This window comes from Erinaceus europaeus, chromosome 1 (assembly GCF_950295315.1).
Source record: "Erinaceus europaeus chromosome 1, mEriEur2.1, whole genome shotgun sequence".
Taxonomy (NCBI): domain Eukaryota; kingdom Metazoa; phylum Chordata; class Mammalia; order Eulipotyphla; family Erinaceidae; genus Erinaceus; species Erinaceus europaeus.
The window spans coordinates 65,322,672-65,346,469 of record NC_080162.1 but is presented as its reverse complement, the minus strand read 5'-3'; positions in this window follow the sequence as shown (position 1 = coordinate 65,346,469).

Here is a 23,798-nt window from a genome sequence, read left to right as displayed (position 1 = left end):
TTTGTCTTTGGATCATTTGAACTGACTTCTGTGAAATTTCTATGGTTCCATAGTTTCTTATCTATAAGACAATGGGATTAGACTGCTTATCTTTCAAAATTAAAAAAAAAAAAAAAAAAAGAAGTAGTTTAGCTATTAAGATAGCAGCACATTTAGATGGCCATTTTTCAAAATCTCCAAGTGCCTCATCACATCAGATGACTTCTTCCGGGCGCTGAGCTCCCTATGCTGCATGTATTCACTGAACACTCCACTTGCCTCCTCCTGCCTGTGCTTTTCAGAAGTACTTCTGAGAGTTTCCCCATTTTTATGATCATTTATTCTCTAACATTTCATACTCCTTCATAAGTATTTCTTTTTTACAGCATTATATTCAGAGCCAATTTTTCTTTCCTTCAGTGACTTTTTGAGGCCCATCCAGCAAAAGATTGCTTGGTAGTAGGATTAAAATGTGCAACACAAGGCGCTTTATTTTCTAGCAGAAGTTTATCAAGTGCTCAAATTCTCATTGCTACTATTGCAAAAGGAAAAAAATATATATTACCAATGAAAGTATCTCAGTCATTTGCAGCTTAAAAGATTAACATTTTATTTCAAAGGCAATTTCCTCAAAATTGAATCCCCTACGAGAGAGTTCCCTCCCATTCAGATCTTTTTACTGCTTTCCCCAGAGGTGCTCTGGGTCTAAGGGGAAGCTCATGTCCTAGAAGTGGAGAACATCTATCTGGTATCCCCACTATTAAACAATCCTAACTGCCCCCCACTGCAGCCCTGCACAGTGAACCCATCGACTTGAGTGGCTTGAAGACTTATTCAACCATGTCCTCCCTCTGGGCTCAGTTTATTACATCCTTCTGGGATAAGTACAACTTCTGGATCTTTGAGGGCTATGGAAGACCTAGAGATTTTACATAAACCCGTCTATTTAAATGCCAGCTCTGACCAATAGTCAGCTACTGATGCCATGTCCTATTGTCATGGTGGTTTGTCTAGAAAGCTTACAATCTTTTATAGAGAGCTATGCTCTAAATGCAGAAAGCAAGCTTACAATATACTGGGCCACACATGTATCTAGCTTTCTCTATACTTCTCCCATCCCGAAGATATTTTCTCAATACATTGGGATCTCAACGCTTAAACCTTTCTCCCTCATATCAATCTAGAAAGTTACTCAACTGTCCATTTGTGACTGATTAAAATGTCTATGCAGGGTTGTATTTCTCCCTTAAGTACACTGTTCTTCCCCTTTGGGGGGAGCATGGGAGAGGGGGTTAGATAAAAGGCTTCATAAAAAGACAACATTCCATCTGGCCTGTGATCTGTGATGCCATTGTTTATAACCATTATTTTATGCAAATTTCCCTTGATTTATGATGAAGTTATGATCTGAAAAAAAAAATTAGTTGGAAAGATCATGACTAGGAAATATATATAATACACCTAACCTACCAAACATCATAATTTAGCATAGCCTACTTTTAAAATGCTCAGACCAAGGCTGGCAAGATAGCTCACTCAGATAGTTTGCTTGCTTTGTCACACTCAAGACCCATGTTTGAGTCTCACCTCCACTTCAGTGGAGGACACTTTAATTTTATGCTGTCATTATTTCTCTCCCATCTTTCTATCTGGAAAAGCGAGCCTTACCGTAAGGAAAAATAGAAACAGGCTGGGCGTATGGATTGACCTGCCCACGTCCATCTCCATGGAGAAGCAAGTATAGACGCCAGACCTTCCACCTTCTGCACCCCATAAAGATCTTTGGTCCATACTTCCAGAAGGGTAAAGAATAGGGAAATTTCCAGTGGGGGATGGGATACGAAACTCTGGTAGTGAAAATTGTATGGAACTGTACACCTCTTATCCTACAGTCTTGTCAATCATTATTAAATTACTAATAAAAAATTTTAAATAAGTGTTGAAGCCCTGGCAATGATAAAAACAAAAGGTGCTTAAAACAACTGGGGGCTGAGGCTGGGTGGTGGGTGTACCTGGTTAAATACACATAGTACCATGTACAAGAACCCAGGTTTAAACCATCCCAGCCCCACCTGCAGTACAAACACTTCACAAGCAGTGAAGCAGGTTTGCAGCTATCTATATTTCTGTCTCCCTATCTTCTCCTTCCCTCTAAATTTCTCTCTGTCCTATTGAATATAATAGGGAAGAAAAAAAAAAAAGCCGGTGGATTCATAGTGCAGGAACCAACCTCCAGTGATAACCCTAGAGGCAAAAAAAAAAAAAAAAAAGGAAGGACAATTTTAATTTATTTGTGATCATAGTGCATTATAAAATTGTAGGATTACAGGATATAGTTCCACACCACACCCACAACCACAGCTTTGTGCCCCACCCTTCCATCCCCGAAAGATAACCAAGACGACCACCATAGTTTTCAGGAGTCTTAGAAACAGTTTGATTGCTTCTGTTTATTCTGCTTTTTGTTTGTTTGTTTTGGGGGGCTTTATTTTTTTTTTTTTTTTGGTTTGGTTTGGATTTGGAGTTCTCTTTTGTTCATTTTTTATTTTCCCTTTTGTTGTCATTGTTGTTATTATTGTTGTAGTTATTATTGTTGTTATTATTGATGTTGTCATTGTTAGATAGGACAGAGAGTAGAGGAAGACAGAGGGGGAGAGAAAGACACCTGCAGACCTGCTTCACCACCTGTGAAGTGACTCCCCTGAAGGTGGGGAGCTGGGGCTCGAACTGAGATCCTTAAGCCAGTCCTTGGCTTCCTACCATGTACATTTAACCGGCTGCGCTACTGCCCTACTCCCAGATTTGGTTTTTTTTTTTTTTTTTTTTTTTTGCAACTTCTCTAGAGTCCACACTACTGAAGTCATCCAGTAGTTGTCTTTCATCTCTTTACTTATTTTGCTAAGCTTAAGCACCTCCAGTTCCATCCATTTTGTCCGAAAGGACACACTATCATCTTTTTTAGTTGCAGAGTAATACTTTATGGAATATATATCCCATAACTTCATGATTATCTGTCTGTGGGCATTTAGGCTGCCTCCACTCTTTAGCCAATGTGAATTATGCAGCTATAAATATTGAGTTACATATGTCCCTTGGGTAAGTGTTTGTGTGTGCTTTCAGTAAATGCTTAAAAATGGTATTGCTGGGTGATAGGGTAATTCCATTTTTACTTGTTTAAGAACTCTACATGCAGTCTTCCAAAGGAGCTGCACCAGTTTCTTCTACACCAGGAGTGTAGAAGAGACCCTGTTTCTCCACAACCTCACCAACACCTATGAATTCCTGTTTTATTGATGTGACCATTCTCTCAGGTATGAAATGAATCTCAGTGTAGTTTTTATTTTTCATTTCTCTAATCATAAGTGTTGTGGAGCCTTTCTTTATGTCTGTGGGCCTTGCGTATCTTTGGGAAATAGCCTGTTCAATTCTTTGGCCCACTTTTTTTTTTATGAGTTATTGTTGTTGGTTTTTTTTTTTTTTCCTTTTTGTAGAACTGTACCAGTTCTTTATATATGTTTGAGATATATCCTTTCTCTCATGTGTCATGTGTAAATATCTTCTCCAAGTTACTGAGTTGCCTAGTTATCCAAAGTTCTTCCGTAATTTTGTCAAGCAAGAAATAATAGACTTTTCTGAACTGAGCCATTTGTACTTGAAGAGACATTTAAGCATTGAACTTCCACCAGCCCAAACTAATCTCTCTCTCTCTTTCCCTTTCTCTCTCTCTCTTTTTTAATTTTCTTTGCAAAAAACAGATGCTTCTGGGAGTCGGGTGGTAGTGCAGCAGGTTAAGCGCGTGTGTTGCAAAGCACAAGGACCGGCGTAAGGATCCCGGTTCGAGCCCCCTGCTCCCCACCTGCGGGGGAGTTGCTTCACAGGTGGTGAAGCAGGTGTCTTTCTCTCCCCCTCTCTGTCTTCCCCTCCTCTCTCCATTTCTCTCTGTCCTATCCAATAACGACTACAACAATAATAACTACAACAATAAAACAACGAGGACAACAAAATGGAATGAATAAAAAAATAAATATTAAAAAAAAAAAAACAGATGCTTCCAATAGCCACCAGATGATTATTTAAATTGTTTTGTAACTGGCCTCTTGGGCAGGCAATGTTTTTGAAAACCTGAATTAAAGGCCAAATTCTTGTGATTTGTTGTCATGGTTTCAAGAAAAACAATTTTCCTCAGTTCTTATTGTAGGCATCCTTTCAGAGCAATCTGACCACCACAAAGCCCAAGAGACACTCAGCAGAGTGGAGTCACCAACATAAAGTGTGACTATGAAATGTGAAAGGGGATAACCTTGTACTACTAGTTCATGTCTAAGTCTTCCTGCAGTGGTATCTGCTTTGTCACCTAAGTAAATCTAACAGAAGGCCACACTTTTCCTTGAGTCATGGCATTTAATAGAATCCCAAGCACAAACGTTAATGATTGCATCTGTCCTGTCATAATGAATCCTGGATAGTGCCTCTGGGATGAAGTTTTATGAGCCATCTTCTTTAATACGTCATGAAAATTGTTCTGCTCCAGAGGTTAGATAATGAAAAAATACTAGTGGAAGTAGTAGAGAGGAGGTTAAAATAGCATCATTGCTTCAATCTTAAAGCAGAAGAGGCAGCTGCACTTACCTTGAGAAAGGATAAACTGCTTCTTCCTCTCAGTATAAATTAGTATGAGCTTCATGAAAATTTTGGATCATGGGTAGACCCCTCTCTACTTCACTTTGGAAAATCTTGATGCACCTTAAAGTTTCTATCACAATAAGATTTGGAAATTTTCACAAAGGAAGCTGTTTTTTTAATTGTATATCTAATCTTTCACCCGAGGACCCTTATCTAATTCTCCATCCCATGATCCTGTAGCCTTGGAATCAGAATTAGCAAACTGCATGAGGCAGTGGCAGAATTTAAAACATATTTCTCAACTTTGATACCAGAGAATTTAAATGAGGGGCTGGGAAGGTATTGTAATGGTTATGCAAAAAGCTTTCATGACCAAGGCTCTGAAGTTCCAGGTTCAATCCTTTATATATCTCTCTGTCAGTACAAAATAAAATACACAATTTTAAATGAGGCAATACTATACTGCCTTACCCAAATAATTGCATTATTTAACCCATTTATTTATTTATTTATTTATTTATTTATTTATTTATTTTTCCATAGCTTAGGCTTTATAGCTCCAGGTTGACTTTTTCAGATATGGAGAAAGGACAAGAGAGACAAAACAGCACATAAGCTCCTCCCAGGGCCATAGTTCTATCATGTGGTATAGGAGGGTTTGAACCTGGATCACATGCATAGCAATACAAGTATTCTCCCAAGTCAGCCATCTTGCCAGACCAGTTTGACCCCTTCGAACAGAAGGTATTATCATAGATTAACTAAATTCTCTTTTGCTAAGTGAACCAGCTTAGAGACATAGTCATCTAGAAGATTTCTGAGTATGAAATTAAATCTGGAGTTGGGTGGTGGTGCACCTGGTTAAACATACACATTACCATGTGCAAGAAGCCAGGTTTGAGCCCCAGCTCCCCACCAGGAGGGGTGATGCTTCATGAATGGTGAACAATCTGCAGGTGTCTATCTTTCTCCCTCTCTGTCTCTCCTTCCCCTCTCAAATTTTTCCTGTCCTAGCCAATAAAAAAGAAGAAGAAGAAGAAGAAGAAGAAGAAGAAGAAGAAGAAGAAGAAGAAGAAGAAGAAGAAGAAGAAGAAGAAGAAAGAAAGAAAAAAATGGGGAGCAGTAGATTGATAATGCTGGTACCAAACCCCAGCAATAGCCCTGGTGGCAGTTAAAAAAAATTAAATCAGCAGGCTTTTCTTCTTTATGGAGGTGCTACTCTACACCTTTTTTAGATTCTTTCTACAGGGTAGCCTTGATGGAGTAAGGGAAACCTTATTTGATACAGAATGTGTTTCTTGCCGGCTTTGTCCAAGTGAAGTCTCCAACTTAGAACAGAAAGTGGTTTCTGCAAATGTCAGAGAGTATATGGGGGGGGGGGGACTGATGTGAGGTAAGAAATGACACGCCTGGGGAACAGATCAGATTCATTTAGAAAAAGATGGGTGTCAGACTGAAAAGAAATTGAAAATAAATTGAGCATGAATGTCCCCAAAAGATTTTGCGGTAGAGTTAAGTAAGTGTAAATCAAAGTAGGAATGAGTAGAAGACACAGAACTTAGTACTTAACTCAAAGAGAACAATGAGTCAAAGAACAGTCAAATGTCAGGTCACAGTGACCTAAGTTTCATTCCTAACTCCAGTAATTACTAGCTGCTGTCGATTTCAGGCATTGCTACTCACTGAATTAACCTCACTGAATTTTAGCCTCTCATCTGTGGGAAGAACATAACACCACCTACTTCGCAAGGCTACCTTGAGAAGTAAATGAAACTGTCAATGCAAAGAGGACACTGCTGGTTCTGAAAGTTCAGTGGTCAGTGCATATTTGAAAGATCATTCATAGATGTATTCCTTACTTATTGACTGAGAATTTAACTTCAGACTAAGACATAATATATAGATCCCCTTCAGAAATATCTACAGCTAGGTGGTAGCAGAGTAGGTTAAGCGCACATGGTGCAAAGCAAGGACCAGCATAAGGACCCCCACTCAAGTCCCTGGCTCCCCACCTGCAGGAGGGTCACTTCGAAGGCAGTGAAGCAGGTCTGCAGGTGTCTATCTTTCTCTCCTCCACTCTGTCTTCCCCTCCTCCCTTGATTTCTCTCTGTCCTATCCCACAACAACAACAGCAATACTAACAATAAACAACAAGGGCAACAAAGGGGAAAAATAGCCTCCAGGGGCAGTGGATTCGCAGTGCAGGCACCGAGCCCCAGCAATAACCCTGGAGGCAAAAAATATATATATATATCTACATATTACCACATATAGTAAATCAGCATTAATGATAGATTAACAAAGTTTCTTTCAATGAGAGAGAGATTAACAAAGTTTCTTTCAATGAGATTTCTCTCTCTCTCTCTCTCTCTCTGTCTTTTTATCTTGTTTTGTTTTTGTTTCTTTATTTCCACCAAGGTACACCCCCTGCCTCCCCACTACCACCACCCTTGTACCACAGACTGATAAAACTCCTGGGACCAGAGAATATTCTCTTGTATTTAATATCACAGGTGCTTGAGACAGGAAACATGAACAAGACCACGCCGCTAAACTGCAGAGGGAGCCACTGAATTGTATGTTGCACTGGGTTTCCCCTCAGCCTTGGAGGGTTAGTGGGATAGAGGAAAAGATGAAAACTAGATTCATTTATTTTATTTTATTTTTAATGAGATGGATGGAGAGAGAGAGAAAAAAACCAGAGCACTGATCAGCTCTGGCTTATTTTGGTGGTGCTGGGGATTGAACCTGGGATCTCAGAACCTCAAGCATGGAAATCTTTTTGCATAACTATTACAGTCTCCCCAGCCTAGCCAGATTTATTTTATTTTATTTTATTTTACTTTAGTGATTCACAAAATAACAGGGCTATAATTCCACACCATTCCCACCACCAAAGTTCTGTGTCCCCATTTCCTCTTCTGGAAACTGCAGTGGTTCTCCCAGGGTCACAGATAAGATTTCTCTATTATTTCTATAAATATCTGTCTGTCTGTCTATCTATCTATATTTTTACCCATTTTTTCTGTGGTCCTATCTTCTCTTCCTTTTTAGGTCACACACCTATTACTCCTTCTGAATGTCATTCCTTTTTTCCTCCCCTCTCTCAGAGTCCTGAGAGAATTCAGAATTCTATAGTCGTCTTCCCATAACATTTCTTCCCCTTTGAGAGTATGTACCAAAATTCCTTTGGGAGTGTAGAAGTGCTGACTTTCATAATTGCTTCTCCACTGGACATGGACATTAACAGGTGGATCCATATTCCTGTTTCTATCTTTCCCTAGTGGGATAGAGTTCTGGAGAGGTGGGGTTCTAGGATTCATTGGTGAGGTCATCTGTCCAGGGAAATCAGGGTGGAGTATAATAACATCTGCAACTTAATGTGTGTGGCTTAGTGAATTTCTGAAAAAAATCCTGGTTGTATTTTGTGGAATTTTCAGGTGATTTTTTGTTGTATTTCCTGGTTTCACTGGAGAGTGGTCTGAATGGGCTCCTACTCCATAGCCGCACCTCCAGAAGTCCCCTCCCCCCAACTAGATTTATTGTGATTAAAAATATATAAAGAAATGGCACTTTGGGCTGTTAGAGTGTACTGTATGCCTGTGTATGTCTTAATTTCCTTTTTTTTGTTTCTGCCTCCAGGGTTATCAATGGGGTGCCTGCATTACAAATCCACTGCTCCTGGAGGTCATCTTTTTTCCATTGTTATCGTTATTTCTGTTATTGTTGTTGGATAGGACAGAGAGAAATTGAGAGAGATGGGGAAGACAGAGAAAGGGAGAGAAAGATAGACACCTACACACCTGCTTCACCACTTGTAAAGCTACCCCCCACCCCAGGTGGTGGGGGGGGCAGGAGGATTCGAAACTGGTTTTTGCACGTTGCACTATGTGCACTTACCTGGTGCACAGCCCCCATCTTCCCTTTTAAAGAACAAGCCCCTCAGTGTCAATAGAAAGATGGGTCTTGACTTCTTAATTGAATACTCAGCCAGGAAAAAAAAAAAAATACCAAGAATTTTTCTTTCTCTCTCCCTCTCTCTTTTCTCTCTCACTTCCATTGCCCAGGGATGGATGCTCTTTGTGAGAAATGTAAACAATGACAACAACAAAAACCATAAATAAACCACAGTATTAAAAAGACAAGTGTTGATCACCAAGACAGGTAAGTGCTAATCAGTTTCAGATGAATATTCCCATTCTGAATATATTTTTTTAATATTACAGAAAACAAGATAGGTACTCAGATACTATAATATGTGCTATATATTTTGATAACAGCAAGACAGGTATAGATATAAATAATGGATCATGGGCTAGGGTTTTATTGGTTTTGTTGTATGATTTTAAAAATACAAGATGGTAGTTTCTACTTGTTGTGGAATCCAGCCATCTATCCAGATTTCTGAGGACCTATAGTGAAAGAAACTACCTATAAGTAGGTCATAAACAGTTTTGCCCATTAATCATCCCAGACCTACTGCATGCACAAACCAGCTGCCAAGAAAGCCATGAAACTCTGCCTCAAGGACAATGTGCATTTCTGAATTTACTTCTCCATGTGAAAGTCTATTTGTTGAACCTATATGAGAAAGTGAACCCTGTACTAAAAGGTAGGCCAAAGCGACACAGCTCTACCTTGAAATAACAAGAAGGATCATTAGTATACAGTCTGACAGTTTTATGTATTGAATAACACCTCCACATTGATATCCACTTAAAGATATCAGTGGGTATATAATAGTTGGCTTGTTTACCACCAAGGTCATTGCTGGGGCTTGACCTCTGCATGACAAAACTACCACTCCTGGTGGCCATCCCTTCCCCTCCCACACACACCTTCTGTCCTTTTTATTTAATAAGATAGTGAGGCGTTGTCTGTGGGGTTGGGGGGAGGGGAGAGAAAGAGAGACACTTGCATCAATGCTGCACCACTTATGAAGCTTCCCCTCTGCAGGTGGAAGCCTGGAACTTAAACTCGGGTCTTTACACATGGTGATGGAAGCACTCAACTAGGTGTGCCACCACCCAGTTCCCGTAATAGCATTTCAAACTTAGGTGATCCAAAACAGAACCCCTGGGCTTTTCTACCTGCTCTTCTACACTCTACCTATTGATGGTATTACATTCCCAGCTTTGGGTTAGAATTCCAAAAATAGGGTCCAGGTGGTGGTGCACCTGGTTGAGTGTACATGTTACAGTGTACAAGGACCCAGGTTCAAGCTCCAGGTCTTCACCTGCAGGGGAAAGTTTCACAAGTGATGAAGCAGCACTGTAGGTGTTTCTCTCTATCTCTCTCTTTGTCTCCTCCTTCCCTCTTGATTTCTTTTTGTCTCCAGTCAATAAATAATAAATAAAATTCCAAAAATAATCTTTTGATTACTTATCACCTTAGTCTAATCAATAAACTTGATTGGCTCTTTTTCCAAAATATTCCTGGAATAAGATCACTTTCCAACACTACTGGTATATTCACCCTGATAGTTGCTGTCTGTCTGCTTTGAATTAGTGCCACAACCTCCAGAATTCATCTCTATCTATTCTTGAGCCTCTACAACACTTTCTCCATATTGTAGAAGAGTAACCCTTTGAAGTCTAAATCAAACCGTGTAACTCCTATGCTTAAAAGCATCTCCCTTCTATACTAAAAATAAAAGCCAAATACCTTTCTTGATCTTATAAATGTCCATGTAAATTAGTTTGTCCACTGCCACTTCAGTTATCCACTGTTGCATAGTAAGACAATTTGAAACTTATTTGAAGCCACAACATCTTGTTCTGTTTCAAGATGTTCAGCAGGAGAACAACTCTGTAGCTCTTCTGCTCCATGTGGTATTGGCTGGAATGAATTGTACATCTGCATTTGGTTGGGAACCCAATGGGGACTGAAATATCCAATACATTTTAATTCACATGTCTAATGTCTTCTCAGAAAGGTTGCTTGGGGGGCCGGGTGTTGGCGCACCTGGTTGAGCGCACACATTACAGTGCACAAGGAACCAGGTTCAAGTCCCTGGTCCCCACCTGCAGGGGGAAAGCTTCACAAGTGGTGAAGCAGGGCTGCAGGTGTCTCTCTGTCTCTCTCCCTTCCCTCTAGATTTCTGGCTGTCTCTATCCAATAAATAAAGGTAATAAAAGTAAAAAAAAAAAAAAAAAAAAAGAAAGAAAGAAAGAAAGAAAGAAAGAAAGAAAGAAAGAAAGGAAGAAAGAAAGGTTGCCTGGGCTCTTCTCCTCTATGTGGTCTTACTGATGTTCAGTGGCCAAATTCAAGCTAAAGAACTTTGCTGATAGCTCATCATGCATCTCAGAAAACAGGAAGTTGTGGGATATGTACTGTATCAGTAAGGTTTTTCTCTTTCTTCTTTTTTTTTAGATTTGTTAAGGGGTCTGGCATCCTAGAGTGCCTGACAAAGACTGAGGTAAAGGCAAATGAGAAAACTCTGGTGGTTTCCCTGGAAGATGGTGCTAATGAGGCTGAGAGATGAGAAGTAGGTAAGGGTAGCACAACAAGGTCTGTTGTTTCCTCTTACCAGTGAGTAATGTGAAAAGCTGAAAGGAGAGGAGATGGATCCCAGCACTTAATCCCTGCAAGCTTTGGTTCTTCCTTTACAGAATGATAGGGTTGGAAAAGTTCTCATCTCCAGTTCCTTGCAGCTATTCTACTCTGTGGATCTAAAATTCATATTTAAATTAGTTTGACTTTTGTTTGGCATAGATGTTTGATTCCCAAAACAATAGACTCTGCAATTCCTTGATTTCTGTCCCCCAAAACATCACTCTTAGGAAGCTGTAGCATAGCTTACCCCCTAAGTGCTGTCTTAGTATACAAAACTATCAGATTTCAGTCCTGGCACCATGTGAGAGTGGCATGCTAAGTGGGAAACTCCTGCTGCTGTGGTGCCTCAACCCTCCACCCTCTCACCCTATCTGAAATAAAATGAGAGAGTCAGCTCAGGCATGGTGAGATCTTGTGTATGTAAGAGTACAGAACTGCAAAAACAAACAAGAAACTATTCTTTTTTTTTTTTTAGTCATTTGTTGATCTGGTCCCATGACAAAGCACAAATAGCATTGTTTTGTCTATACTAGGCTCCTCCCAAGGATAGAATCAAGAACCTATGTTTACCTCCTCCTGTAAACACAACAAAACTAAACCAAGGTGGAGAGCTATCCGCACAGAAACCATTCTGAAACATATGAACAGAGTTTCTTTGGCAAAGGAAAAAGATGCACTGTGTGGAAAGAGGGAAGCCCCTGCCAGCACTACCCACTCACCCCTACCTCCCCTGTGCAACAGCAGTTACAATTGGGAAGAGATTTCTAAGATGTCAAATTTTCCTTGAGTGAGGGCTAGGTTGTGATGCACCTGGTTGAGTACACACACTGCAGTGCATAAGGACCCTGGTTCAAGCTTCCAATCCTCACCTGCAGGGGGAAAGCTTTGCCAGAGGTGAAACAGTGCTGCAGGGTCGCTGTCTCCCTCCCTCTCTGTCTCCCTATCCCCTCTCAACTTCCTTCTATCTCTATCTAAAACAATTAAATAAATAAAATATTTTAAAAGTAAGAATTTTCTTTGGGAGAAAGAGTGCCTATTCTCACTAAGCCAATCCTATAATTCTATATGTGTAATACTAAAATGAAAAGCAGCAATTTATAAGAATAATTTTGTTAGAGGCCACTGGCAATTTCCATTTTGTCTCATTTTCTCAGCCTAGCTAGGAGCTGCTAGTGAACACAATATTGAATCTCAGTTTCCATAGTAACAGACAGAGGATAGGAGGAGGGAATACCTAGAAGAACTCCACCCACATACAGCATATGATATATTTATATATATATATGTGTGTGTGTGTGTGTGTCTGTATATATATATATATATATATATATATATATATATATATATATGTGTGTGTGTGTGTGTGTGTGTCTGTATATATATATATATATATACAGACACACACACACACACACATATACATTTATATATATCCAGCAATTCCACTTGAAGGTATGTATCTGAAGATCACACACACAAAAACTTATCAAAAGACACATGTAAACTTATGTTTACTGCAGTGTTCTGTATCATAATCAGGATCTAGAAAAGCTCAAGTACCCAAAGACAAATGAGTGCATTAAGAAGTGATGGTATATATACAAAATGCTGCTGGGGGTCGGGTGGTAGCGCAGTGGGTTAAGTGCACATGGCGCAAAGTGCAAGGACTGGTATAAGGTTCGAGCCCCAGCCACCTGCAGGGAGGTCGTTTCACAAGGGGTAAAGCAGGTCTTCAGGTGTTTATCTTTCTCTCCCCATCTCTGTCTTCCCCTCCTCTCCATTTCTCTCTGTCCTGTCTAACAATGACATCAATAACAATAATAAAGGTCTCTTCTCTCTACCCCTTGGCGCAGCCCGACAGTGATAACCACAATGATAAAACAAGGGCAATAAAGGGGGAAAAAATAGCCTCCAGGAGCAGTGGATTCATGGTGCAGGCACTGAGCCCCAGCAATAACCCATCATGAACGGAAGTGGAAAGGACCATACTAAGTGATCTTGACTTTTGTAACAGCATGGATGGAGTTAGAAGGTGTTATACTAAGTGAAATAAGCTGGAGAAAAAAAAAATACCAGGACCAGGTGGTGGCACACCTGGTTGAGTGCATATGTTACAATGCATAAGGACTCAGGTGGTCCCCACCTTCGAGGGAAAAGCTTCATGAGTGGTGAAGTAATGCTGCAGGTGTCTCTCTGTCTCTCTCCCTTTCTATTACCTCCTTCTCTTTCAATTTCTGGCTGTCTCTATCCAATAAATAAATTTTATTTTTTTTAATATTTATTCCCTTTTGTTGCCCTTGTTTTTTACTGTTGTAGTTATTATTATTATTGTCGTAATTGTTGGATAGGACAGAGAGAAATGGAGAGAGGAGGGGAAGACAGAGAGAGGGAGAGAAAGATAGACACCTGCAGACCTGCTTCAATCCCTGTGAAGTGACTCCCCTGCAGGTGGGGAGCCAGGGGCTCGAACTGGGATCCTTATACCGGTCCTTGTGCTTTGCACCACCTGCAATTAACCCACTGTGCTACCTCTCAACTCCCCCAATAAATAAATTTTTAAAGAAAGAGAGAAATAAAAATACCAGATGATCTCACTTATATTTGGGATATAAAGAAACAAAGCAAGGGAACAGAGAAAACCAAAGCCAAAACCAATTGTTGAATACAAACTGAAGAGCTGAGATTGCATAGGGAGACTGCATAAGGGGCTCCAAAAGATGAAGGGAATCCAATAGACTGTGGTGGAGGAATTTTGGCACTTGGGTATGACAACTTACTTCTGAAGATGTGTGAAGAAAACACTCTAGAGACATATGATGATGTAAACCAATGCCACCTCAATAATAACAACAATAACAATAACCCCGTATATGTGTTTTGCTGCATATTTTATTGGGTACTGGTGCGTTTGAGATGTCTGGCATGCTATTAGCAGACCACTCATTTGGCACTGATTCTCAAAGTGATGCTCCCTTTGACCCAAAGTACTAGCATTTCCTTGGGTGCTAGTTTAAACTGTGAAGAGTCAATCCCTTAACAAATGTACAGAATCAACATTTCTGGAGAAGGGCCTTTATATCTGTGTCTTCAGAAGCCCTCCAGGTGTTTTTATTCCATGGCTGTCTCAGGGAGATACATAGTTAGAAGCCCCCTTTACTTAGTGTTTCTAAAACTGATGGACTAGAAGTAGAATGACTAGACATGGTAAAAAGCAACCTTGGCAAAGGATCAAGTTTACTGAAATTGCTAAGTAATTTAAAATACTTGTTTTTTATTTTATTTTATTTTAATGTTGAAAAACCTCACATGACTATTAAAACAAAAATAAGCTGGGGGTCGGGCGATAGTGCAGTAGATTAAGTGTACATGGTGCTAAATGCTAGGATTGACACAGGGATCCGGTTGGAGCTTCCCGCCCACCACCTAAGGGGGAGGAGGGGACGGGTCGCTTCACAAGTGGTGAAGCAGGTCTGCAGGTGTCTATTTTTCTCTCCCCCTCTCTGTCTTCACCTCCCCTCTCAATTTCTCTCTGTCCTATCCAACAACAATAATAATAGCAACAACAATGACAATAAACAACAAGGGTAACAAAGTGGGGGGGAGAATAACCTCCAGGAGCAGTAGATTTGTAGTGCAGGCACTGAGCCCCAGCAATAACCCTGGAGGCAAAACAACAACAAAAACAAAAAACAAGCCATTGTGCCCTGAAGAGAAATGCTGATGTGTGAGGAGGGGTGGGAGGAGGTAAGATAAATGAAGTGGTTCTGCCATACTGATTTTAAGTATTTCTTCTTTTTTTCCCTTGGGCTTAACAGGATGTTTGTACCACCACCTGACCCAGCCCCATTTTAAGTATCTTGAGAAACTGGGGAACTTAACCTCATAAATTAACCTTTATTGAATTTGATTCTAAATGGTTGAATCTGAATTCATACCACACACTTTGTGGTGTTATTATAAACTCAACTCCATTTTACAGATTAAGGAAACTGAGGGGGAAGTAAAATTAATTGGCTGCCACGCTAAACTAGACTACAGAGCCCAGAAGTATCAATTACTATACATCTTATTGTTTATACTTTTTATTTTTTTATATTTATGTATATAAGAGGGAGTTTCACATGAGACAGAAAGAGAGTGGGAGAAGTCAGAGGGCCACTCTAGTAAATGCTGTACTGGAAATAGAACCAGGAACCTCAGGTGTCCAAGTGCAATGCTCTACCAGGGAGTCATTTCCCCAGCCACAGTTACTGATTGTCTTGTACAGGGCCTAAGGTCTTAGCCCAGCTAATCTGTTAGTGGGTGCCTGGTTACTATTAGAATCACCTGGAGGGTGGATGCAATAGCGTAATAAAACAAAAATGTAGAAGCTTTCTGATCCTAGACTTTCTGATCCTTGATATTAGAAATCCTACTGCTTGTGACCTTTACATTTGTTTACTGCCCCGGCCAGCGGGGTGGTGAACAGGGGCTAGGAACCCACGAAACCTGGAATGAAAGGGACAGGAGACACAAGAAATGACAGCAAGACAGGACTCTGATCAAGCTGCAAAATTTTATTGTGTTCACAGGCATTTTAAGGCTTTGGGGAAGGGGGAGTATAGCGGGAAGTGGGAGGCAGAGATTGCGGTGGAGGGTCCTTTGCAACTATTTCTGTTAAACTATAACTATATTGTATGTCACTATAACTATATGATATGTCAGTTTCTGGCAAACATCCTTCCTACGGGAATTAGAAACTTATCTTGAGGGCTTCTGTTGTTTCAAGGCTTAGCTTCTGTCAAGCAGAGAAATGGCTTCTGGCATCTCCTCCTTTCGTTATAATTTAACTGAGGCAGGATATTGAGGCTGAGGGGCAGAGACCTTAACAGCAGGTTTGGTGGGCATAACCAGAGGGGGGAAGTATTAACCCAATTCCTCCCGCAGGGTGAATGTAAAAACAATTTTCCCACATCTTAAGGCCCTAGGTGTCTTTTTGGGGAGGGGATGGAGAGCCATAGTTTCCAGGGAAACAATTTTTGTTGCTGACACCAACCTCCAAGCAAATCAGGTTTGCTTCATGGGGGACTCAGAGGTGGACTATAAGGTCCTACCCCTGCAGTGCTTTGCCTTGCACCCCTTACTGGTGTCCTTGCCCTGCCAAGGTTGGATGTCTCAATGCATAATTCTGAGTTTTATGCCATCCGAAAAGGAGGTCTGTCATCCTCAGGTTCAGCCAGGCCTCTGTCAGCCAAATCAAGTCTGTGATAATGTATTTGCAAAGGTTTTGATGCCAAGGAGTCAATCTGCCATTTTATAAAATCAGTAATCTTATTAAAAATAAAGGGTCCTAAGGTAATCATTAACAAAAGACTAATAAGGGTCCCATAAGGGGCTCTGTAGTTACTCAAGACTATTTGTGATAGAGTCTATAACCTGTTGTAATTTGTCAGAAAATTCATGGGAGGAATATATAGAGTGTCCTAGCGTGCCACCAGCAAGTCTAGGGGAAGCAGTCAGTGGATGTGATGTCCAGGGGAAGAAACACAGCACGTCTGGTCTTCTGGTTGTCGTCAGCGCCAACTGATGAAATTTGTCTTCTTCACAGAGGGTCAGCTGTGGAACAAGCAAAACTAGGAGGCAAGGACCAGGTAAAGAAGAATTGACATGAAAATATAGGATGGTTTTGTACCAAAACACAGAGGAGGTACATACACATTAGAAGTCAAGGTGAGGTTCCTTGAACATCGAGGAATATTTTGAGAAAAGTGAGCAGTCAATAAACATGCAAAGATGAAGTCAGCAGTGGTAGGTCAGCAGAAAGAGAAGACTTGGATAGGCTGGTGAGGTTAGCTGGAGTATATACTGCCATGGCGTCCTCTGTGGTAAGGACTTGCCAACAGGGACTCTGTGGATTTTATAAGAGCAATAATGTCATCCACCATAATAAAAGGAAAACAAACATGGACATCCAGTGTTGAAAAAAGAGAAAAAGAATATGTCTCTGTGACTGGAAAAGTGGGTGGCTTTGTCAATGAGATACAATAAATGGACAATTTGAATTTTTGTAAATATAAAAAAGGCTTAGTATAGTTACTACATTGACACTTTAGCCAACTAAATACTGGGGGGTGCATTCCCCTTCTTTTTTATTATTTTATTATTATTTTATCATTATTTGAGCTTAAGGGTTTTAGTTTTTCTTGTTTGAGCTGTAGCCCACATAAATTTGGAAAAAATATCAACTGAGAAAAAAAAAATGTTTTTGTTTACTAAACATGGGCAGGTGAATTACATCAATCTGTCAGAGAGCATTGGCTTTTATCAATGGAGATTAATCTTAAAAGTCTGAATAGCAAGATCTTAATTAAACAATGCAGGAGCCAGTAAAGTGCTCTCACTATGGCAGGTCAAGCGTCAAAATTTTAAGAGGCTTGTAAAAAAATGAGAAAAATTTTAGGATATGAGTGAGTTTAGGAGTCATCACACACCCATAAATAAAAAATGAAAAATGTTTAGTTTTAAATCTGACCATATGAGCAGTCAGTTCTTCATGTGCAGATGTACCTATAATTATTTACTTAGGGAGAGAACTTGTACCAAGTTAATTGATGATCTAATCTAATGGTTAGAATTGGCTTGAGGTTTTTTATATGATTTTAGAAGGCTCTTTATTAGAATATACCAATATGTTATAGAAAGTCAATACCTAATGTGTTGACATGATAAAATGTTTACCATTTTTTAGCATTATTTTAAACTGATTAGACAGTTTAAGCACACTGTTATAACTTAGTTTACTAAGATCTTTACTCATCACAAGGTTATCATGAGTAAGTGTAGATATAAAACTCTTAATAGATTTTGCTCCTTAGAACTCTAATATGGCAACTTAAAAGGCTAAAATAAAACCTCATAGTTTAAATGTTCAAAATAATAATTTTGTTAAATCAGGATTTGCCAAAACAAATCTTCTATCAGACCAAAAACACCATTTGCCAAGAATAAATCTCTGACAGCGTCTTAAAACAAACCAGATAATTTTTGAAAGCAGAAAGATATAAAGAGGAAAACCAGAGCAAAAGCCTCTGGCATGTAAATAATTAACATAACCATTGTGTTATCTTTTACTAACCCAAGCCAGTCTTAAACAATTTTAAGTAAAATGTTAAACTTTGTTTGTTGGGAACTTTGTTTATCACAAAGCTATCACACCCTTAGGGCAGCTATGAACAAGTGTGGGTACACAACTTAATTGATCTTTCACTTTGATTTGGATAGGTAACTTAAAAAGCTAAAATAAGCCTTATAGCTGAAATGTTTAAAATAAATTTTTACTGTTAACATTTTTAGGTGACCATTTTACACTAAATAATTTTGTTAAATCACATCTGTTGAATAAAATTTTTTTATCAGGCCAGGAATATCATGTTTAACCCTTTTTTTTTTTTCTTGGCAAGGCCGCTGATCTACACTGACTGGGTTATTAGAAAGTCAGTTCAAGCATGGAATTAACAAATTAACAAACAGTGGCAGTTGGTATTGGGATGCTGGTAATATTTAGAATTTTTACAAGAGTGAGAGAGACTGCAGAGGTGTTTTACCATGCTTAGAGATCTCAGAAAATCTTTTAACTAATGAACTGATGCTGATATTAGCTATCAGAAGGATGAAACTGTCCTATATTTTACTCTGGTAAAGGTGTGCCAACTCTATGAGTCGGGATCTTTAAAACCACATTTAGCTTAACTAAATCTTGTTTAAAACTTAAAACAGGGAGTCGGGCTGTAGCGCAGCAGGTTAAGCGCAGGTGGTGCAAAGCACAAGGACCCGCATAAGGATCCCGGTTCGAACCCCGGCTCCCCACCTGCAGGGGAGTCGCTTCACAGGCGGTGAAGCAGGTCTGCAGGTGTCTGTCTTTCTCTCCTCCTCTCTGTCTTCCCCTCCTCTCTCCATTTCTCTCTGTCCTGTCCAACAATGACAACAACAATAATAACTACAACAATAAAACAACAAGGGCAACAAAAGGGAATAAATAAATAAAATAATTATTAAAAAAAAATTAAAACTTAAAACAAACTTTAGTTACTTAGGGGTTAACACACCTTAATGAAAAAAAGGTACAGGCTTAAAACAGACATACTTGGTGAAAAGAAAAATTTCCCTTTGAAAAACCGCTTTGGTTTTTGGATTCCTAACTCATAGACTCTCAACCCCCCCCCCCCCAGGAGGGGCGTTAGTGGCTAGGGAATGATTGACTGGAGTCTTTGCCAATCTGTGGAGCAGTAGCTCTGTGCCGTGATTGGCTGCACAGACAGAACAGGTGGGCTCAGTTTACCACCACGCACGGAGAAAAATCTTTGGAAGTTCTTTTTCTGGGCTAAGGTACATTTTACAGTTTTAAAGAAACAAATCATTAAATTTCTATCAAAAGTGTGTACTGGTTCTCTGATTAATAGCTTTTAAGTTAAAGAGAACGTCTTGTTTGATTGATTTCATTCTTTCTCTAAATAGCTTGCTAGCCAGATAAGATCTCACTCAGAATTGGTTTAACACTTTCTGAGAGCTCTGGGGGAAGCCAGAGGGAAAAACCTGGATTTTTTTTTTTTTTTGGCTTGCTAGTTTTAAGATAATGCCAAATTAAGAGCCCACAGTTCTTTAACTAATTGTAAATGCTCTCGTTTTATGATTTTTTAAAAATTTTATAAGGGAAGCTGTTTTTTGTGCTAGTTGCGGGGGGTCTTCAGGGTTTTCTATTTCTATAGAAGCTTCATGTGCAGGGTCAATTTTAGTCTGGCTCCAAGTAACAGGCAAATCCAAAACCGGTTTTGATTTGGATGGTTTAGTTTTAGTTTTAGGGTTTGGGCTTAGGTTTTTTGGTGAGGCTAAAAATGTAAGTTCTTCTGTAACTGCAGCTATTTCTTTCATTAATTGAAGCTGCTCTTTCTGGTCAGCAAGGACCTTGCAGAGGGTGGAAATTCCTGTAAGGGCTCCTGAGCATGCCCGCCTGACGGAGGGATTGTCAAGGAGAGGGTCAGGCTGGAGAGCAGGGGTATGAATGTAGGGAGGGGGATTAAAGGGAGGAGGACACCAATCAGGATTGTGGTATTTGGCAGCCTCTTTTTCTAGGAAAGCCTCATCCTCCATGGGAAGTGCTTTGGGGGGGGGGTTTGTAAAACTGGATAGAGGCGGGGGAAAGAATGCTGGGTTTCATTCTCATGTGAATTAGCAATAGGAGGGTCAATGGAGGGAACTATAGTAAGTGAGGTGGAACCTGTAGGGAGGGGGACAGGGCTTTTACTTTCATCGGGTGCTGGGAGGCTTTTATTTTGACTGGGTACTGGGGGATAAAGATCAATAATCACAGAAGGGCATGGGGATGGGGTCTTTGTCTTGGATGGCGGATGAGAAAGTTGCCGGAGGACCTTTTCACCCTCTGTAATAAGGTTTTTAATATCAGGGTGGTTATTATAAATTTTTAAGATATCATTAATTAAATTCCAGTAACAAAAGGCAGAAACAGGTACACATTCAGGACAAAAAGACTGATAGTAATCATTAAGACAGTCACCAATTCTCCTCCAACGTTTCTCATCTACAGTGCCTTCCTGGGGGAACCAGGGGCAAATATTTCCAATATAGTCTAAAAACTTCTTTAATTCTTTCTTTTTAACCCTAGTTCCTCGTGTCTTGAGTGACTCCTTGAGTCCTTTAATGAAAAAATAAATCTTGTTTGCTAAATTCATGTCCCATGGTTTTGCTTACCTCAGCCGCTGTGACACTCCTCCAGATGCGACTCATGGTCGGGTAGTTCCGTGGCGATCTCTGCGAGTCTTTGTGTTACCCCCTCGGCTGTGGCGACTCAGTGAATTCGGATAGGCCTATCCTCTCGATCAGCGGAGTTCCTAGGTCCAGAAGGCTTCTTCGCCCGACATTCGGGCGCCAGAATGCCCCGGCCAGCGGGGCGGTGAACAGGGGCTAGGAACCCACGAAACCTGGAATGAAAGGGACAGGAGACACAAGAAATGACAGCAAGACAGGACTCTGATCAAGCTGCAAAATTTTATTGTGTTCACAGGCATTTTAAGGCTTTGGGGAAGGGGGAGTATAGGGGGAAGTGGGAGGCAGAGATTGTGGTGGAGGGTCCCTTGCAACTATTTCTGTTAAACTATAACTATATTGTATGTCACTATAACTATATGGTATGTCACTTAGTTTCTGGCAAACATCCTTCCTACAGGAATTAGAAACTTATCTCGAGGGCTTCTGTTGTTTCAAGGCTTAGCTTCTGTCAAGCAGAGAAATGTCTTCTGGCAGTTTACAAAACATGTTATTTGTCTACAAGGTACATTCTTTTGGGTAATAAACTATGAAGCCTCTATCCCATTTTCATTTTCTTTGTATGACCACTAGTTGTTTTCTCTCAGCAATGTTACATAATGCTTAAGTTTAACAATAAATACTCCTTGAAGTTTGGGATTGAGGAAGGGGGCACATACTTGACACTGTCCTAGCTAGGGATGTCATATGTGTGTGTTTTCTGACCAACCTTTTCTGATCAACCATATTGCTACTGGCTTTGGTTACTTTCTCTCCACTCTGGGACATGTCTACTCTTAGGGGCCTGGCAACTGACTAAGGTGCTCCACAAAAAGACTTTCATTCCTGAGGTTCCAAAATCTCCAATTCAATTCCCCATACCACTAAAACCCCAGAGCTGAGCATTTCCCCTCCTTTCTCCATCTCTCTCTCTCTCTCTCCATATATACATATATATATGCCTATATATATAATGCCTTTTTCATTAAAATAAAATAAATTTGTAAAATCATCAGGGGAGTTGGGCGGTAGCACAGCGGGTTAAGCGCAGGTGGCTCAAAGCACAGGAACCAGCTTAAGGATCCCGGTTCAAGCCCCCAGCTCCCCACCTGCAGGGGAGTTGCTTCACAAGTGGGGAAACAGGTTTGCAGGTGTCTATCTTTCTCTCCCCTTCTCTGTCTTCCTTTTCTCTCTCCATTTCTCTCTGTCCTATCCAACAACAATGACATCAGACATCAATAACAACAACAATAATAACTACAACAATAAAACTAGGGCAACAAAAAGGAATAAATAAATATTTAAGAAGATCACCAGAAGATACTTTTTTAAATGCCCTCCTACCTAAATTCCAGCTAAAGAGTCTAATATCATTGGTCTGAAATGAGTTTAAGGGCACTTCAGAGTGTTCCTTAGGATTTGAAAAAGCTAGAAGACACAGGTGGAACAAATGGGAAGTGACTCAAGTATTTTCTTTTTTTTTTTAGTTTTTTTTGTTTTGTTTACTTATTTTTATTATTTTTTAAATTTTTTTATTGTTGTAGTTATTAATCTCATCGTTGTTGGATAGGACAGAGAGAAATGGAGAAAGGAGGGAAAGACAGAGAAGGGGAAAGAAAGATAGACATCTGCAGACCTGCTTCACAGCCTATGAAGCAACTTCCCTGCAGGTGGGGAGCCAGGGCTTGAACTGGGATCCTTAAGCTGGTCCTTGCGCTTTGTGCTACGTGCGTTTAACCTGCTGCGCTACCACCCAACTCCCTCAAGTATTTTCTATAAGTTAGATCAGATCTTAGGCAATTAGATGTTCACAAGTCCCCTAGACAATCAACCTGAATGCAGGTTATAGCAGAAGGGCTGTTGAAGCCTGAGATTTTTGAGACCTAGGTGAAGATAATGCTAAAAGTTCAGAACATCACTTTGGTATTTGGAAAGTGCATTGCAGAGATGCTTTTACCCTTTTGACACTTTCCTGGCTCCCCAGAGTGTTGACTTGGGGGATGGGGTGGGCACAGGAGTCCTTTGCCTAGGTGTGAACCCAAATTGGGGTTATTGGGGCTTACACCTTGTGCTCCCAAACCTGACTGCCACATGTCCACTTTAAGTCAATTCCCTAGAGCAAAGTCCTTCAGCTAGCACAGGAAAAACCCACATTTATGACCTAAAACAAGAACTCCTGTGACCATATTTTCTCCAGTTCAGGAAGTAGTCTCCTCTCTCTCTTTAAATTCATCCTCAGGCTTCAACCTAAGATTTTCACTCCTTTTCACAGGTGCTTGAGCTGTGAACTGAGTGCTGGACTGCATCTATAACCTTGCCTTAGCAGAGAAGATGCAAGGTTTTTTTGGCCTTGCTATAGCAAGAAATGCCAGACAATCAGGAATTAAAGGTCTCAAAGGACATGTTCTACCAACCTTTCTACCTTATTTCTCCCTGCAGCTCTTACCCTCAACACTATCCTTTTCCTTCAAGGCAAAGTTCCACAGAATGTCAGAGAGAAGCCCCCCCCACCCCCAACCACCCACACACAAACACTCACACTCCTCTGCGACTTTTAAGCCCTTACCCAACCCCTCAAGTGTAGTTTGTTTTGTTCTAGGAGGGCTAGTCACCGGGTGAAAAAGAGAGGGACAACTCAAAGCAGATGGACACCTTGGCCTGAGAGGAGGTGGAGACTGAACCACAGAGAATGGTCACGGCACTCACTGACAGCATACCTCGCATGCTGCAGCAGTATCCAGAAATAGAAGAAAGGAAGAAATAACTGTGTTTGTTTAGGCAGGCGGAGTGAACTGGTTTGCAAGGGGGTGGATTTGGGAGGGGGTGTTAAGATATGAATACAA